The sequence below is a fragment of the Gobio gobio genome, assembly GCF_949357685.1.
Source record: "Gobio gobio genome assembly, chromosome: 24".
In the NCBI taxonomy this organism is placed as follows: domain Eukaryota; kingdom Metazoa; phylum Chordata; class Actinopteri; order Cypriniformes; family Gobionidae; genus Gobio; species Gobio gobio.
Window position 1 is genome coordinate 21,659,802 of NC_137120.1, and position 20,348 is coordinate 21,680,149.

A 20,348-nucleotide genomic window follows, 5' to 3' on the forward strand; every position below is an offset into this window, starting at 1 on the left:
AATAGTTATTTTAAGTGTACTATAATGATTCAAGACAAAAACAAGGTTTGGAAAATGGATTCATGTTGTACATTATCATTATATAATTTTTGTAAATCTTGAACACAAAAAAAAGTTTTAAGTTTCAAAACAGCAGCTTTAAGTAAGATTTGATTATCATTAGATTACCACAACAGTGCTGGAGCTCATGCTGTAGAATCACATGGCAATTATTATGAATTAAACAAAAGTAATAACACATTACCACTATAACCAGAGAATTAGACTCTGAATGAGATCAGTGATTCAGCCACTACATGATGATGTCATCATCATCATCAATAAATAAATAGCCAGCATCACCTGATAACATTTTCTCTTGGCTTACATTGCCATAACAAATGTGTTTTATAAACACACAATTAAATCAGCCAGAGAATAATTAAAGCAAAAAAAAAAAAATCAGGGTCCAGAGGCCAACTAACACAAACAGTGATCGCCATAATGGTGACTTCAAATTAAACTATTATTTTCATTAAAACAGAAATGAAAGAAATAAAGTCAGTCTGGTTAGTAATGCGTGAAGGTGATAATGCTGTTTGTGGAGTTGTTTAATCCTCCTCTGCTGAGATCTTCAGAGAATTAATGTCGTCTTTTATCTTCAGTTGATTTCATCTAAGGCTGTGGCTGACGTCAGTTGTGGTTCTTGTGTTTCTCTTTCCTTCAGTGATTTTGCTCATTATCATCAGGTGTTTATCATTAATGCTCAATAATCACTTAATTATCTCATTATCATCAACACTGCTTCAATGGCACTTTAACTCAGGAACATTAGGCAGTATTAATTTAACATGGGCGTTTTTCTGTGTACTATTACCTGAATCTTAACTGTTTCATTTACGTATAACTGGCATTTATGAATCACATTCAGTTTATTAATACAATTGCATAAATCTTACCTGTTTCATCTATGTATGACTTACAAATATGAATCATATTAAGTTTATTAATTTGTTTATGTTAAAACTATGTAATCCAAATGCATGAGAAATGTATATGCAATTCAAAATGCATAAATCTTATGTTAAGACATTTTTTTGAGTGAGTGAGTGAGGACTTGACAGAGCAGCCATCAATTGTTAGACAGTATTCTAGTTTACTACGTGCAGAGGTTTTTGTTCCAATAATTGTTGTAGGAAAGTTGTAGGAAATTACTAGTCATCCAATTTTTTTATCAGTTATACATTCCGTTAATTTTGTGAATTGGTGCACAAAGAAATATAGAGCTGAGTATCATCAGCATCAGATTTGCTAACTAATATTATTTTGTAGCAGTGTTAGTGGAGAGCGGGGCACAACTTAAGGCGGGGTTGTAACACCTGGTTTAACACTTTCCACACATACCAGGATGACGAAACTTAGTGTATTTACTAGTTGCCATATCAACATTATTTAGAGAAAAAATTGCGTCAGAATTAAAAAAAAATCTTTGGAAGATATCACTGAACATTTATTTAACCATAGCAAAAGTACATTTCTTACTTAAGTTAATTTTTCATTTGTTTTTTGTGTTTATTTAAAATAAGACAAATCTGATATTATTCTAATCTTATATCTGTTATTCAACAGCTGAGATTTTTTTAATGCTGATCTAACCAGCAGAAGACACAAGCCAGGGTTAAATCCCAGTTGTGCAGGTGGAGGGTGCGTTGTAACACTGCGTTACATTATGCCCCTATTAGAACTACACTATTATATTTTATACTTTTATTAATTATATTGAGAAAGGTGAATAATGACTGAGAGTCAATGTTCAGAAATGCTTAGCCTAATTATTTTGTTTTTAACTATTTTTTAGTTTAACTTTTTCATCTACAGTAGACTGAAAAAAATTAGTGTAGGAAACGATTTTCACTCAGAAATTGCGAGTGTATAAATAAATATAAATTTCACAAAGAATTACAAAGAAATGGCAAGTAACACATCATATTAAACAAGAAATTCTGAAGTAGAAAGACTGAAATTGTAAATTCTTGTTAATAATCTTTGTTTTATTTTAAACTTTCCAAAAAAAAAAAATATTTTTTAACAATGCAATACTTTTATTTCCTTTAAGCCTTATTTAATACATTTGTAGTGTTAGTTAAAAATGACAACAATGTTTAATAAATAGTACTTTGTAGAAAATATTTGGATTCGATTTTATATATCACTGGTCTGAAATTTGTCCTGTTTAACCTTTTCAATTAAATGAAGCATCTGGATCAAGTGATTCAATAAATCAATTGTTCATTTAAGACATTGTATAGCTGAGCTAATGTTACAATATTACAATTTCTTTATATATTTGCTAATTCCAAATTTGACAGCGATATTGCATAGGCTTTGTGGCCAAGCACCAAATACAAATCCCAAAGCAAGTTCTTTCAGCCAATAGAATCACTTTCTGTGGGGGATTGAATTTTGCACAATAAAGTGAAGAAAAAATGAAGTGGAGCAGCATTAATGAAGATCTTTTACTTGTAGCCATTTTTTTCTTTATAAAAATCTGATTTGCATGTTTTTAGTCTAGGCAATTGAAAACTTATTGGTCTAAGTGTCACCCCTTCTTTCATTTAGTTTTGACCTTTTTTCAGGGCGTGAATGTTTTACTCTATATAATTCCCTTCAAGGCAGCTAAGAATCTAACCCGGCGCATGCATGGTTTTCCACTCAATTTCAAATCCATTTGCGGGCTGATGTTGCTGTAATGGCTCTATTTTGTAATACCTGTTTGCAAGCTGCAGGCAATCTAGACTCCGGCTTTTGTACCTCTAAGATCATCCATTTTTCATCCCTTCCAGAAGAAATGAAAAATTATATTTCTTCACAGGGAGAGGGCTGCCATCACGGGGAACGGAAGGGCAAATAGGTATTAATAGCACAGTTAAGGATCAGAATCAATGTCCCACAACAATCTTTTAAAAGACATTTCATTAGCATAAGGACATTTGCTCATTATCTGCATACGAGATGGATGGCTCGGCATTTTTCTCCTCAGTGCCGGAACTGAAAAGCAATTACCTAAATAATAGAGCCAGCTGATTTGAGCCTGTACCAACGCTGGATACGTTGATGCGCTCTGACACAAAAACATTTGTTAGAACTGTTTAATTACATTTCTAAGAACACAGAGCCTTGATAAACATGCTATAGAGCACGACAGTCTGGTTCTGGAAGTCCCATTCATGTTTTCCATATAGAGGAAATCATTTTTAACAGTGTACAAACCTTTAAGCATAGACCTGTCATGATTTCCCAGTGAAGGACTACATTACCCATAATCCCTAAAACAAATCCACCAATCATCAGTTATTTAGTATTATTAATATACTATTGTAATATTTATTAATATTTTAATTAGCTTTTTAGTTACGTTTTAAATTACACTTAATTCAGTTAGTTTCGATTTTTATTTCTGATTTTATTATTATATTAAATATATTCATATTTTAAATGTAATGTATTAATTTATTCTAATTATATTTTATATATATTTAGATTTATAGTGCATCAGAACAGCATCTGCTTTCACATCATACAATTTTTATTTGGGTGGAATAGGGGGAGGGATGGAGTTCCAGGTATGTGGAGAAGAAAGGAAGACATCCGTGGAGCAATCTGCTTGAACAGCCCAGGAAGAGCAGGCGGCCAGCACAGCACAGATTTTTCAGGAGGCCAGGGCGGCGCAGACCGTTCAGGGACAGCCTCCGTAGATGGGTAGCCGGTCGGGGGCTGGTGATTCAGGCGTGGCATCAGAGAATGCAGAAAGTTCAGAAATACAAGCCACTGCAGTCTCGGAAGGAACAGGCATGGCCACACACACAAAATGGCGGTAGCCATCACAGGGAGAACCGAAAACAAAACATCTACCTCCGAGTCTGGTGGCGCTGCAGGTGACTTGCTTGATTGCGAAGCAATTGAAACTGCTTAGACCAGTGGAAACTGCAGGATGCCGGCTGCTCGCGCAGATATCAGTGGTGGATCGACCATACTGGACACCAATCCTCTCCACCCTCAGACAGGTCCAGTGACTGGGATTGTACTGGATGATGGTGCAGTCTGCAGTTGGCCACGCTTCACGGCAGATGGAGCTTCGGCCGTATAGCCCCCCCCCCCCAAAAAATGTTTTAAGGGTGGATCATCCTCCACTTCGCCCACGATGAAGGAAGATCCACACAGCCGCAGAGCCAGATCAATATACTGGGACAGGGTCCAGCCGGCATTTCCCACCGGCATCAGCTGGGTGATGTTATCGTTCCAACGCCCAACAGTCTATAAGGGTAGTGTCATCCAGTGGAGCGAGATGGCAGTAAGCCAAAAACTCCTCCACATAACACTCTATGGGCCACCCATACTGAAACAGAGAACAAAACACGCTCAGGAGATCTTTGTCACTTCCTGTTAGATACATAGCATGGTCTGTCGTTCTGTCATGAAGGGTGTGAATGATCATGCTAGAGAGAGGATCTAAATGCTAGGAAGTTTAATAACACCACAAGGAAACCGGGTAACACAAGGGACCTAGGCAAACCACAAGTGAAACACAAGCACTATATATACACAGACAAACAAGCTAAAAAAGATAACAAAGGGGCGTTAAATGGTAACACCTAGAGAACTAAATCAGCATGAAAAACTACAAAGACAAAGCAAAACACACAACAGGAAATAACATAAGTCCACAAACAGACAGGAATATATAACAACTTTATTAGATGAGTAGTTTGCTCCCTCTTATAAGATGTTAAAGTTTTTGACATATTTTGCAATACTTTTTGTTTTAAACCGAAGTTTGTAATGTTATGATTCATCTCTAAGCTAGTCCATTTAGCTAAGAAGTTATTGATTGATTGATTGATTGATTGATTGATTGATTGATTGATTGATTGATTGATTGATTGATTGATTGATTGATTGATTGATTGATTTTCAGAAAATGAATGAGAAAAACACTGCTGAAACCAAGGCCACGAAGTCACTGTTGCTCTCTGTAGCCGAATCAAATAAACCTTGTAGCCTTATCAATGAACCATTTCAACCCATTTCTTTGATCACTCTTTCTTTGAAGTCTCATTATGCTCAACCCCACACAAGGATGCAGCTTTTCAAATGCAGATGAACACGGAATCGGTGAGAGAAGAGAAATAGCCGTGGATTCCCATGACTATTACCTGAACTCAGCCAGGGGACACTGGGGATGATGTACAATCCTGAGAGGCGAACAGCGGGCTCATTAGAGGGAAGCAGGCTCATCTGCGGCAGAGCCTACAGGCGTGTGGAAGCCTGACGTCAGCGGGCCGTCCCAGTTGAGAGGAGCTGTGACATGCTGGCCTTTGCTGCTTGTCATTACTTACCTGGCTAGAGTCGTGCCGAATACAAATGAAGCTCTTCCGCTGTGGCAGAGAGACGGGGGCTGTGAAGTGTGTGAATGCGGGTAACGGCCAAGTCTCAGGCACAAAGCGAAGGGAGGTTTTGTGTAAGCAAGTCTTCCCAGATCTCACCTAAATGAAAATAATGTCTTTACTCAGTTGCATACGTGTGCAGACACTGTTTTTGCTGTAGTATATTCTTATATATAAGGGATGCAACAATACAGTTAGTCCACGGTTCAATACATACCTTGGTTTTTCAACCAAGGTTTTCGGTTCGGTTTGGTTCTGATGGCTTGTCACATTAGATTTTTGCTATTCTATTCTTAGCCAACAGGAACAGCAAGAGGTTAAGGAGAAAAAATCACTGCATGAAAAGTTGGATTTTCGACCCCGTAAACGCCTGTAGACTCCCGGAAATCTCCCTAATTTTCTGCAGTTTTCGACAATTTAGAGGCAGCGAACGTCGCATTCGTCTGTGCCACAAATTGTCGTAAACGAACCATGACGTAGGTGGAGAGCCCCCCGCTGAGAGACTGCGGAGGTGCGACGCATCTAATTAGCATATGAATAGCAGCGAAACCAGAGTCAACGGCCTGACTTGAATTTACTCACTCAGTATTGGCTGAAGCCACTACTTTTAAACAAGAAAAATCCCTCGTGATTGGTTGGCAGATCACTGCAAACCAATCATTATTGGTCACCCTGGCTCATTATAAATGTAAACCCCAATAATAATAATAATAATAATAATAATAATAATAATAATAATAATAATGATGATAATAATAATAATAATAATAATAATAATAATAATAATAATAATAATAAATATATAATTTATGTTGTAATAATTTATGTTTTATATTAATGTTATTGTGCTATGTAACTACACTATTCATACCATCAATGAATATATGGGAAAATTTGCCCGGACCATGCCGTTTATTCAAAGAAAGAGCTTAATTTATAAACACACAGCTGTTTATTCAAAGAAAGAGCTTTATTGTTAAACACACAACTATGTACAGTGCAGCAGTAATGTCTCTTATGTTGTCCTCCAAAAACGTCAAAAAGAAGTGCCCAACACATTCGGGAAACACAGGCGTATATGAGCAGTTGCCCTGTATTTCGGTATCGCCTCTAATCTGGATTTCAAAGTGGCACAGAGTTCGGAGAGCTCCAGGCTGCGAGAGGGCGGTGGCCGCACAATCCATCCAGTCAACAATGCCGTCTTCCTCATCAGATATGAGTTCAATGGTCGCGCACTTCCAAATATCCACCTCATCCTCAGCCAGCACACTTCGTCTCCCAGCAACTGTAATACAATCCATAAAGACAATAAGCAGCCTGAAAAATACTCACATTGACAAAAAACGGATCTAATATAATAAATCTTACCCTTTTTCTTCTTGATCGACTCTGAGCTAAACTTCGCAGTTTCCGCCTGCGATGTAAGTTCAGGTTGTTTGTATCTGAAGCACCGGCGTGTCGATTCATAATACGTCTTACAGCCAGCTGGAAAACAATTACATGAGACTGGTATTAATAAAAACAGTCACGGTAAAATTAAACAAGGAATGAGAAAAACATTAGAAGTTATACTTACACACAATGTCGTCATGATCAGCGGTTAAATCTGGACTCGTGGAAATCGCTCCAAGCAGATAAGAGCTCACGGCTTCGTTATGAGGCGAGGATAGTCTGTGTAAAAAAATGTGCAGTTTTAAGTTCTGATCTATTAACGCATCCATTTCCTTAAACAGCTGAATAAAAGCATATTCTTTCAATCGTAACGTTACATTACCCATGCTCTGGTTCATAGCGCCTGCAGTTTTTTTTTTTGCATGATGAAAATTTACAGAACATCCAAAACAATGCTGTGTGCTGGGCTAAATGTGCTCGCTGTATGTGCGTAGCTTATATATGATGGTATTTTGACCAGCTGAGAACCTGTGAAGAGATTATAAAATGTGTAAAGGAGTCAAAACGGAGCATCAGGAATCCCTCCGTCACACAATGAAAGTCTGCTGCGACGAGACGCGGTTCTGACACCTGTACCGAAATATGATGGGCAACATCACGACTATAGCATTCTGTCCTTTTAGGCTCGCATCTTGTGACATCATGTCCCATTTTTCGTTTGGAAGCAGACCCATCTTTTCAGGGGTCTCGGTCCACTTGTTTGCTGCTGACTGACTCATTAATGGCATAATAATGTAGTAACAATCAGTAACGGACCCTTTCTCAATACTAAATACAGCATGTTATTTATATAAAGTATTATTTATTGAAAAGTAATATTTAAATAAACAATATTAGCAATTATAAAAGTATAAGAAGTGTGTACAATAGGAAATAAACAAGCAAACAGTGTGTGTGTGGGTGTGTGTTTACCATCAGCAGCATCACGTCTCTCTGATCTGCCATCAGTGTGGGTTTCTCTGCTCTGTGAGTGATAGTTTTGCTTTCTGCACACATTGCAAAAAAAAAAGGGTCTCAGCTCAAGGTCTATCTATTACATATGACGAATTCACGCCACAGTTATCTTTAAAAGATATCTAGTGTGGACAAAATGATCTTATTGAGCAGGGTGGAACCGCAGCTGAATTGCTCACATGAAATCTGCTGTGGTGTAATGGTATATTATGATGGAGTACGGCAAGATTTTTTAGTTGGTGCAGACTTCATTTTGGACTGTTGTAGTTTTGTCACATATAGCCTTGTGATATGAAAATCACAGTGAATCACATGGACAAATATGAAAAAATGTATTTTGTCTGAGAAATTTCAGTTAGTTTATAAATTGAGGCCTATTTAAGAGAATGGAGAACCTTTTTGTACAGTTGTAATGTTAACCCTCTGAACCCTGAGCTGTTTTCTGGGCCCTGGAGGTGTTTTGACATGCCCTGACTTTTGAGCTTATTTCTGTTACATGGATTTCTCATTGCAGTATCACCGTGAATGTCATAATGATTTGTTTGCAATATAATCTACAAATGCATACACAAACAGATGTTCCTGCCACGTCTGCCACTGCTAAACTTGTTAATCTCGCTGGGCATAGACGCGCCTGGGAAAAACGAGCACGCCGCACCGCATTGAGCGTCACGACAGCGTTGCTCTCTATTTGAGCACGCTTGTCGCGCGTCTACATTTAAAATAACAAACTTGAGCGTGCAAATGACGCAACATATGTGTACAGCCCCTTAGTCAGTGGTTAGATCAGTGTAGCAGTCAATAAACGGGACAAGGGAGGTCACATAAGGGACATTTAGGCCAAATAAACAGTTGGCAACCCTACTTTTATATCATGCTGTGTTTAATATTATAGAGCATATAAATATCCTCATGTCGTACGTGTATCTTTATTTAGCATTGAAAGGTTGCCTACCTATTTCATATTTCAACATGTTTCTGTTGATTTCACACATTTTAGTCTGGCAATAGTTCAACTAGTAGCCTACAATGTGAAGTGTATGCATCAATAACGCTAAAATAAGTGAGAAGAAATGTTTTACCTTAAAAATTATCTTATTAAAATCCCATTCTGTATCTTCTGAGGTAAATCCAAGGTAAACTCACAGCATGTCTTCCAAATGCGATGGAAATCAGAGGAATGAAGAAGCTGATGCTTTATTTTAAGGTGATGGGGGGCGTTCGCAGGTTCGCATTCCTTCACGCATTCCTGGACGATTAGCGTGTGAATTGCTTTGCGCACGTGGGGATGGTCACATTAAAGATAATGAGGCTCCGCTTGAGGAACTCTCTTGAGGAACCTCTCGCTGTTTTCATACGGATTACATTAACAGAGAATATTAGTTTTTTATATTTCATTTAAAAGTAGACATTCCAAGCTTTATAAAGATATATCTGTTGTGTCTGTGTGGCAAGTATTCACTGAGTTACCGTTCATTTTCAGACGCCTTTCTGTGGACTTCACGGGGAGACAGGCGAAAGAACGCATATCCTGTTTGTTTTCTTTATTTAGCGAAAAGCACAACATTTAGTTTTTATTTTGAGTGTACATAAATAAAAGTAGACACTTTAAGCTTTGTAAAGACATATCTTTCATGTCTTTGAGGCCAAAAATTATGGAGTATTTTAAGTTATTTTACACTGTCATGAGGGAAAATCCAGCAGAGCGCACGGCCGCATTCGTCAGGTTCAGAGGGTTAATCCACTGATGGTGAACCTAAGTGCAGTTTTATTGAAAAATTATAAACAGGATACAAAAATCAATAGAACTAAAAATGACAAAAAATGGAGACTTAACCTTGACATGAACATAACTTGACAAAACTCACTAAGAGCGGGTTACAAAGACAATAACAAAGCTAGAGATGAGACTATGGGAACATGAGGGCTATATATACTCAAGGACGAATGACATAAGACATGCCTGAAAGAACAAAACACATGAAGCAAAGGAAGCACATGACAAGAACACATGAGGAGCAAGTGAATTACATGACTTGATTATAAGAATGTGTGACTCCTCATGACTCCTCAGGAAGCTTCCTCACTTACAACTTGTCTGTTGCAATTGGTCTACTCTGCTCTGATTGGTCAGATGGCCCAGTCTGTTGTGATTGGTCTACACTGATTGGTCAGACAGCCCAGTCTGTTGTGATTGGTCTACTCTGCTCTGATTGGTCAGACGGCCCAGTCTGTTGTGATTGGTCTACTCTGCTCTTATTGGTCAGATGGCCCAGTCTGTTGTGATTGGTGTACTCTGCTCTGATTGGTCAGACGTCCAAATCTGTTGTGATTGGTGCACTTTGCTCTGATTGGTCAGAAGGCCCAGTCTGTTGTGATTGGACTACTCTGCTCTTATTGTCAGATGGCCCAGTCTGTTGTGATTGGTCTACTCTGCTCTGATTGGTCTGGGGCCTGTTTCAGAAAGGAGGTTAAGTGAAAACTCTGAGTATGTTAACCCTGAAATAAGGGAAACTCTGGGTTTTCTGTTTCAGAATGGGAGGTACCGAGAAACCCGAGAAAGCAGGGTAAGTCAAGCCCGTTTCTAAAAGAGAGGTAACTTATACTCTGAGTTAGTTACCATGGTAACTTTGTGAACCTATCTTGGTCAGGAGCAGGTTTTCTTTGGTAAACCCAGAGTTTCTTTCAGTCTCCTCCCCCTTTTTAAAGCACCAACAGTGTTTAAATACTTCATTCATTCATTCAAACGCCACAAATGCTTTTCTTACTGAGTATTTTGGTCGTATTTCAAGTACAAATATCAAAAAAATTATAAATTAAATCTAAATCTAAAGTAAGGGAAGTTTACTTTAAACAAGTTAAATGATCTGCCACTTGACAAAAATACAAAGTAAGAAAAGCATTTTTTGCAGTGCAGGAACATTCATTCATTGCTCATATTTTCATCATGAGAACACTGTCAAAGTGACAAAAAGGGCATGTCCGTTTATACAGGATCCTGACGTTCACTTGATAAACCTCTAGAAGTAACCTAATAATTAGAATTTCCTTTAGGATTTCCAGTTGTTGGACACATTGATGACACTCATATTCCCATCATCACACTTTCTGAAAACGGATTACTGTATGGGATGCAAGGAAGCTGCCAGATGGTAGTACGAGATATATGCCATAACCACCATCACAGCTGTTAAATACATTTATTTACCATTTCTTTGGTCATCTTTATTTCCTACAAATACTTTATTCTTTTTCCTGTTGGATGTTAAAGGTCCCATGGCATGGCATTTTTCTATTATTTTATAGTGTTTCCTGAGGTGTACTTATATTGTGGGTATGATTTTTACATCATAAAATGTCATAATTTAGAAATAAAAGGCATTTTGTCTATACTGCTGTTTGCCCTGTGGCTGACTGCCCTGTTTCAAGAGGCGTGTCTGCTGTGAGACTTCAGTAAAAACGCCCACTGTTGTGATTGGTTGACATCTTTGCATTTGAAATGAGCGGAGGGGGCGTGGTTTAACGAGGTCTACGACGCACGAGCTGCTGCCAGAGAGACGGATGGACCTGAGTTCACTTCTCATCAGTTCTCTCAGCATGTCTCAGTTCAGGGTGAACTGTTGTAGTTACAGCATATACTTCAGGTTATTAGTTTATTTCTAGTCGGAGGGGCTGTCACTCATGTCAGAAAGTTAGTAACTTTAGTAAATTATGGATCAGCGCTGACTCGAGACGCGAACCGTTTAGAACGATTCAGTCCGATTTGGTGAACTGGTTCGGTTCACTAAAAAGAACTGATTCAAAAGAATGATTTGTTCGCGAACCGGACATCACGGAGACGGAGCGATTGCTAACAAAGTTATTTATAGTAACTACTGAGTTGTGAGAGCGCTGTCTGTCAGCGCGAGTTTATTGTGTTTGTATCTGAGAGTTCTGAATAAACACGAGTCCCAGTCACGCCGAGTCCGTCTTCATCATTATTCTACCAACTCTGTAACACATGCAATGTACCATTACAGCGAGATGAACAAGTTAGTAAGTTTGATTAAAGCATTATTTCTAGATATGTTCCAATCATATGAAAAGCGTCAGTGACGCGCATTGAGTAACTTACACAGCGCAAACAAAGACACAACAGCAGTAATCGAATGTAATCCAGTTTATTCTGGGGAAAGCTGGCTAGCCTAGCCGGATACCCTCACGCTTACCCCCCTTCTGCTTAATCTCTGGCGTTTGGCGTTTGGTGCCTCCGCTGTGGGCCAGATGCAGTACTGGGGGTCGGGGATGTTGAAGGCCGAGCTTCGGCGTGCGTGAGGTTTATCTCTAAAGATGTGGCTCTGCCGATGTTGAGCAGAAACTCCCGACTGTATGCACATTTAAGAACAGATAGACACGACGAGGACGTACAAAAACACTGACTCACAAGATAGAAAACACGAAAACACCGTTCTGTCGGGAGAGAGAGAAGTCGCAGTGTGTGCACGAATAATAAATAATTAGCTACAAATAAGAAATCACTGATCACAGATCAGAAGGAACTGAAAAAAGACTTCTGTTTTCATTTGTACATCCAAACACTGAGAAACTGCCAGCGTTCACTCGTTCACAAGCAATGATCTCTCGAGCGCTTGCATGGGCGTGCCAGATTCTCTGGGTGGAGGAAAGGGAGGTAACCGTTCCTGCTTGGACGTCAAACCAGGAGACTTCAGGATTGGCTAGTCTGGCCTGTCATTTTCTCAAAGGCAGAGAAAGACAGCCAGAACTCGGGTTTACACCGATCAACATTTCTATCCACTTGGGGACAATATTCAGGCTAGGGGAACTCATATTAATGTTGAAATACCTCATAAAATGAAAATTTCATGCCATGGGACCTTTAATATTCTCCCTCCATCTCCTCTTCATCTGTCAGTGGTGCTGGTGTTTGGCTGGCCTGAGTAGAAGTCAAATGTTAATGTCATTACCCTAATTAATAATTGGAACAGGTGGGATTAGAGAACATTTCATTATTTCCGGGTTTCTTAGAAGCTGAAGTCGTCATAGATGGGTTAACTTTTATAGCGGTGAATGAGAGAATACATTAAATATATATGTGTGTCCCCATTTTCAAAAAGAGGGAAAAAATAGAGTGAGATTAATAACGGAAGTGAAAAGATAGAAATATATTTTTCACCATAAACGCTTTATTAGAAACACACTCACAGCAGTGGTAACTTGTTTTTTGTAATTTGATGCAAAAATAATATAATACAAAGTATTAGTGTTATAAATGTACATACATTTAAAAAAAATAATAATACAAGAAACGTTGCTGGATTTACGATATTGATGACCGTTAAAATGCGTCATCACAGTCTGTGAAAAGGGTCTATGTGGGAAAAGCTGCTGCACATTGGACACTGAATGATATTTATTAAATAGTCATTAAACCTACACCCGTGAACCTTTTATGCTTAAAGCTTTACCTGATTGAATTATGTTTTTATTTTTCATTTTTAGCTGCTGCCACATTCTTTTTTTGCCTTTTTGATACAATGAAAATTAAACCTAGTTAAAATTATTAAGAATTAAACTTACATATTGACCTGGAAGTATGCAAACGTCTTTTTGTTGGGTGCTGTTGCGATGGTGAATCATAATTGTGATGATTGTGCATGTGCATGTGCATGTGCTTAACTCAGTGCATGTGCTTAACTCAGAGTCTGTCTACTCAGAGATGATTGAACTAGCTCAATTCAGCTGTTCTGGGGCCTCATTTATAAAACTTTGCGTAGGATTTGCATCAGAAGTGGCGTATGGATGAAACATAGGACGTGCGTACGCACAGAAATATTCGGATTTATGAAACCCTGCGCATGCACATCCTACGCAGTTTTCCCTTAATAAATCACAATCAATTCTAAATGTAGCGCAGCTTTTGCGGCTTCATGTCACGCCCATAGTTGCCCATAAATAGTCTGTGAAACGCCCACAAGTTAATATTCATTGATTGCGAAATCATGGCAAACACAGAGAGGAAATAAAAAAAACTTAACTTCCCTCAATGTGAAGTAGAAGTTACCGTTGGCAAGGTGGAAAAGAGGAGAAAAGTGTTGTTTGGAGGGCACAGTGTGGGCATTACTAATGCCAAAAAGGCACTTGAGTGGCAAAAGGTTGCAGATGCCGTAAATGCTGTAGCCTCACAACCTCGGACCATGGCCGAAATAAAAAAGAAATGGTCGGACATCAAAGTCGAGGCAAAAAAGCGTCTAGCGCTCCATCGCCAGAGTGTGTCCTCTTGCTGTCTGAAGATGCATTCACTCCGAATCCTTCCATTTGCCACATCTTCTAAGAGCGCAAGATCAGCCATTGTGCGTCATTACGCATTGTGATGGGGCATTTTATTTCCATCCATTTAATTGCATCTGACAAGCTACAGATGTCGGTTATAATCTATGTGGAAATGGGAAATAGTTCCGTGCAAATGTAATGTCTTGCATCTTTCTGAATTGTTGAGACATAGGCCTACGTCATACGTTATTTTATCAAAAATAAAACTAAAGGCATATGCATGAATACCACGATTTCATAGCTGATGAAGAAATTTTACTATGAAAACAACTCTCCCCAGTGGACAATTAATACATCTATCTATCTATCTATCTATCTATCTATCTATCTATCTATCTATCTATCTATCTATCTATCTATCTATCTATCTATCTATCTATCTATCTATCTATCTATCTATCTATCATCTATCTATCTATCTATCTATCTATCTATCTATCTATCTATCTATCTATCTATCTATCTATCTATCTATCTATCTATCTATCTATCTATCTATTTATCTATCTATATATAGGCTATATCTCCCTAATTATCTATCTATCTGTCTGTCTAATTGCATCAATATCTGATCCGCCAGACGACACATTGACGAGAATATCAGTTTTGCACATTATTTTGTTCTGTTTACCATATTATTTATGAGGATGAATTGCATAACATGCCAATATTATTGCAGAACATATTTCACTTTTCTTTTTGCAAATATGTGTTAATTTGCATTTCTGTTGTAATTTTCGTTTGATTTTGTTTGTTTTACACTGCAGATCGATCAAACGGGTGTTCGTGTAGGCTGTTAATTGTAAGACTTGCTTTGTGAAGTCTTCATGTTATGTATGAGAGGCAGTATTGCCATTTCTTCTACACAACGGTCTACAGTTTCACACACTTTCACATGTTTCTTCCATCTGGTCCATCCGGTGTCGCCATTTCTCATTTCACCCGTTTTTGTGCGTACGCCTGGGTCAGAGCTTGCGTGAAGGACCGCACATTTTCCCGTCAAGTTTGCTTTTTATAAATACCAATTATTGCGTAGAGAGCGGCGTACGCCTTCTTTTGTGCATACGCAACGTTTATAAATGAGGCCCCTGAAACCCAAAACTCAGAGTTTCCCATCTCAGAGTAAGTCAAAATTTTATTTGCCTGGTTTATTCAACACTTTATTCCTAAACATATGTTTGTTTGTTTTTTTTTCTGGCTGTTGACAGTATTATTATTATTATTATTATTATTTTGTATGTATGGAGTGATAAACAGAGATCCAAAACCTTTGACTATAAACTTTGAAATATATGTGACTTTATCCAATGTTCAGATTTCTGTTTCCGGAAATGCATGCAAATTAGTGCATATTTAATTAGATTATGCTACATAAAACAACATTTCAAACATTTTTTTAAATAAAACAATTGTCTTAATGATCTGGGATTTTATCATCAGGGTCAATTATTGTGACATATTTTGTCTTGTCTTAATACATCATAATGAAAAAAAATATTACATTTAATTAAATATGATTTTAATTTTGCCTGGTTTATTCAACACTTTATTCCTAAACATATGTTTGTATGTTTTGTTTTGTATGGCTGTTGACAGTATTATTATTATTTTATTTTTTTATGTATGGAGTGATAAACAGAGATCCAAAACCTTTGACTATAAACTATTGTCTATAGGTTTTAATGGCTACAGCAAGTTGCCTATTGTACACAAAACGTATAGCATCTGAGCAGAAATTTGTGAACAAAAGCTTTATTAATGTGACACTAGCCTATTTTACTGTAAACGCTTCATAATCTGTCCAAAACAGGCCAAAGAAATCTTGTCTAAACAGTCTCACGTCTATGACATTTTATGTTCCAGCAGGATACATATTTAAAGGGGTCATGAATCGAAAATTCTACTTTCCTTCCTTTCTTTTGATATATAAAAGGTCATAGTAATATAACAATATCTTGTAAGTTTCAGAGCTGAAAACTTCCTTGTTAGTCAAAGAAAAGCTTTTATTGACAGCTGGTTCAGCAAATGCTTGATCTGGGAATGTGCCTCCCTGTGACGTCAGAGTGTGGTGAAACACCGCCTTAACCGAAGAAGAATGCCTGATTCTGTAGCCCCACCCACCGATTTGTGCATGACATATTATAGATAAATAACATAGGCCTACGTGGAGCTAAACCAGATGGAACTTCCAAGCAATAAACATGCTGCATAAGCTTAATTTGGATTCCAATATTATGAATGCATGGATGAACTTTATTTTTAATGAATATCCAGCTCACGTGGGTAAGACATTGTGTGTTTGTTCCTTCATTTCACCACGGATTTGTTTGTAAACAAGAGACTGGATTTGCAGACAGGACGAGATTACATGAATGAATGAAGCAACACACTTATGTGAGTAATTATTTTTTTTTTATATGTGATAGTATTGCATTGTTACAGATCTTTGATATCTATTGATTATGTGTACATGTCTAACTGAACATAACTTATCATGCTGTCCAAGCTGGAGCATCCTTTATTTGAGGTGTTGTTGGTTCATTGTGCTGCAATTCGGGATCAGACTCGGACATGTATGGGCCAGGGCTTGTATAGTCCAACGTCCCGGGGCTATGTTGTTTTTCAGACGGGCTACCAAAATGTATCACCAGCCTGCCGACGGGCTATCTTAAATAGTGAAATAACATTCCTTTCTTGATGTGCGTTGTTATTGATTGATATGACTTGATATTTGAAGGAAAATTTTTTGATCATGCTGATTTGTCTGACTCTGCAGTGAGGCTTGTGTGTGCGTGTGTGTGTGTGTTAGTGATGCATGGTTCGTGGTTATATCCATCGATCAGGTGGGCCAAGTATATACAAAATAACGTTCCATCTAATTGCGGGTGGATGAGAGATAAATCATTGTTTGTTTGATAAAGACATTTTGTGAGCCCTGCGGGCGAATCAATTCGATTGCTGTTGTCCCACACGCTTTCAAAACAATTCCTCACATACTCACGGGGAGCCGAAACTCATTATAATATGCAAAGCTTATCCAATCATAGCAGTGGCCGTTTACTTCCAAGTCTTCAGTGCGGCATGCCCATAAAAACCGAGTGTCCCATGAGAGAGGCTCAAAACCAGGGTAGAAAATAGAAATATTATTATAAAAAAATAATAAAATAAAAAATAGAATAAAAAAATATTACTTATTCATTATGATGTTTTTTGAATGTAAAAACCATGCAAATGTCCTAAGTTGACCTCAGACAACAGTATATTTAAAAAAAAAAAAAAACCCAGTTCATGACCCCTTTAAACTGTCTTTTTGCAGTTTAATATTCACAGAAACAAACAGAATAAACTTACCTCGTAATCAAGCGGCTGAATCTGTTGCTCTTAGAAATAAACAGCTTTTCTTCTGAGGTAAATTGTTCCAGGATTATTCCTCACCACGTCTCAAAACGATATAAAGTACATGCACTAATCTTGATGTGTTTATTCGAGTTGATGTGGGCGTCAGTATTTGAATTTCAAAACAACGTGGGCTCCGTGGGCGTGGCCACATAAGCGGATAATGAAGAGGCTGGCGAACGACTGACATCTCTCTCTTTTCAAACAGATTACATAAACAGAGAATATTTGTTTTCGATTTGATTTACATTATTTAAAACCTGATATTTAAAACCTGACATTTCAACATTTCTTTATACGTTTCTTTAGGTTGTGTGACAAGTATTCACTAAGTTATAGTTTTTTTTTTGAAGACTATCAGATTGGACTTCATTGACAGGGAGGCTGTAGATCGCGCATAATCTTTGTTCCCTTTCAGTCGGTCACGTTCGACGTACGTCGGACGTCACCGATGAATTGGGATCACTTCTGGGAGCCCCTATCAGCTTCGAGCTATATAGATCCGGCCAATGAACATTGGCGTGCGAGATTTGCATCTGACGCTCCACCCCGCTCTGCGGGTATAAACAGGAAGCGAGAGCGAATGCACGATGTCATTCACTTCGGAGCCGAACAGCGTTTGAAGAGGACTCATATGAGTTTACAGCTGCTATCAGCAAGAGTTAACTACACGTTACAAGAACCGGAGAAGAGGTGGAACGTGGTGTAGGAGAGATGGCACACTTCAGCGGGATCGCGGTGCTCACAGCTGCTTTCAAAAAAGAGTGAAAAAACTGCTGTTTTCACAGCAACCTGTTGGTTCAGTGAGGGCGTTTTTTCCCATTTGAGTACAGGCACAGGCTGCACTAAACCTGCGCTGTCTTGTTTCCCCCTGAGTGCTTCAGCACGAGAGATCGTTTCCTCTAAAAGAGTACACGGGTGACGCTGCGTCTTTTTCGAGATGTCATTCCACCCGTGCGTTTCTGGATGCGGTCGTTCCCTGGTGCCCACTGATGGTCACAATCGCTGTCTCACGTGTTTGGGCAAACAGCACACTGAGGCGGCGTTTGTGGATGGTTCATGTTCCCACTGCGGGAACATGACTATCTCGGAACTACGGTCGAGACTCACCTACCTACGGAAAGGCGGAGTCCCCTTACCCATCCCACGATCTAGTTCTATTCCTAACCAGAATAGACCTATTTCTTCGGATGGCCAGGGTGACCTGAGGATCACGTTTAGGGCACACCCACCGAGTCAGTCTCCGCAGGCCCCTATTCCCTCAGTTCCGCAGCCGGTAAAGCTCCCGGGAGAACCCGCTGGCCCCTCCCATGGGCGGCCAACGGTGACTTTCGGAGCTCCGGTGGACGAACAGATGTCGATCGCTGCATCGGAGGGGGAGTTTCAGTCCTCGGAGGATGAAGGTTCGTCTGTACTGCCTCCCTCTGGGAGAGTGGCAACGGCCGCACCGGACCCCGAGATGACTTCTATGCTTTCCCGGGCCGCCGAAAGGGTCGGGCTTGTGTGGAACTCTCCACCATGTCCCAAACCCTCTAGGTTGGATGATTGGTTTCTCGGGGAGGGTCGCACTGGTTCTCAGCGTCCCGCCCTGGTGCCTTTCTTCCCGGAGGTGAGGAGCTGAGGAGCATGAGGAGCTCACGAGGTCGTGGACGGCACCTTTTTCTGCCAGAAACCAACCGAGTGACTCCTCCCCCCTCACTACCCTTGACGGCGGGCCAGCCAAGGGATACGTGGGGATCACGCCAGTGGAGCAGGCCGTCGCGATGCAACTGTGTCCGGCGACTGCCTCCAACTGGCGCGGTGACCCGCGTCTCCCGTCCCGGGCCTGTAAGTTCTCTTCCAGTCTGACTGGGAAGGCTTACAAGGCCTGTGGACAGGCTGCGTTGCTTCAGGTCCACCATGGCGTTGCTTCAGGTCCACCAGGCCCAGGCACTCATGGACATGCACGAGGGTCGGCCTGACCCAGAGCTCCTCCAGGAGCTCCGGACGGCGACGGACCTAGCCGCCAAAGCACCGCAGCAGCCTACACCCAGCCGACGGTGTGGGGCCGGCCGTGGGAAGGACGTCCAGCCCGCTCAGGCCGCTGCCAAGCCAGGTGGCAAGCGCCGTTGGAAGAGACCCTGAGTCGGGCCACCCAGAGATGGAGGAAACTGCTCTCCCGGAGTTGGCTGCAGCACCACTCCTTCCCCCTGAGGAGGGCCGGGGGAAAATCTTTTGTTCTCATTTAATTTCTGTTCCGCCCCAAAACTTCAATAAAAGAGCAGTTTCCGATATCTCTGGGTGCCAAGAGAGCACACTTGGCGGTGGTCGACGCTCCCATGCCTCGCCATCCTCAGGCGCCTCTCCCTTCGCCAGCAGGGGGGACGCACTCAAGCGGCCTTCCCACATTCGCACGCCCCCTCAGCGGAAGCAGGTAAGTGTTGCACAGCACACTCAGATCCCACTTAGGGCTGCTCCCATGCCGTCCGAGTCGGATCCCTGCATGCCGCTTCGCTGCCCCGCTGTTGTGATGTTGTGACCCCCACGGCAGTCCCATGTGTGTATTTTCCAGGGTATGGCTCCCTACGGCGAGCCCGTGTCTTTCCCTTGGCAGAGTACACTCTGCCGTCTCAGTAAGGTGTTGTCCCCTGCCTCTAATTAGCCGGGGCCACCCCTGGGACTTCCATATGTTGTGCTGCCCACGGCCAGCCCATGCATGTATTTCTCCACATGGTAACTCCCTCTGGGCATGATGTGGCTTCCTCAGCTGCCTTCACGGGCACGCTTTCCCAGCGTTATCCAATAAAGTCAGTT

The 20,348-nt window shown here is 40.2% G+C and overlaps 1 protein-coding gene across 2 annotated transcripts in view; it reads left to right on the top strand.

The window, feature by feature from the left end:
- The window catches only part of grm7 (glutamate metabotropic receptor 7), a 428,364-nt gene that overhangs the window by 352,017 nt on the left and 55,999 nt on the right, over window positions 1-20,348 (top strand). The gene's annotated exons all lie outside the window — the stretch shown is intronic.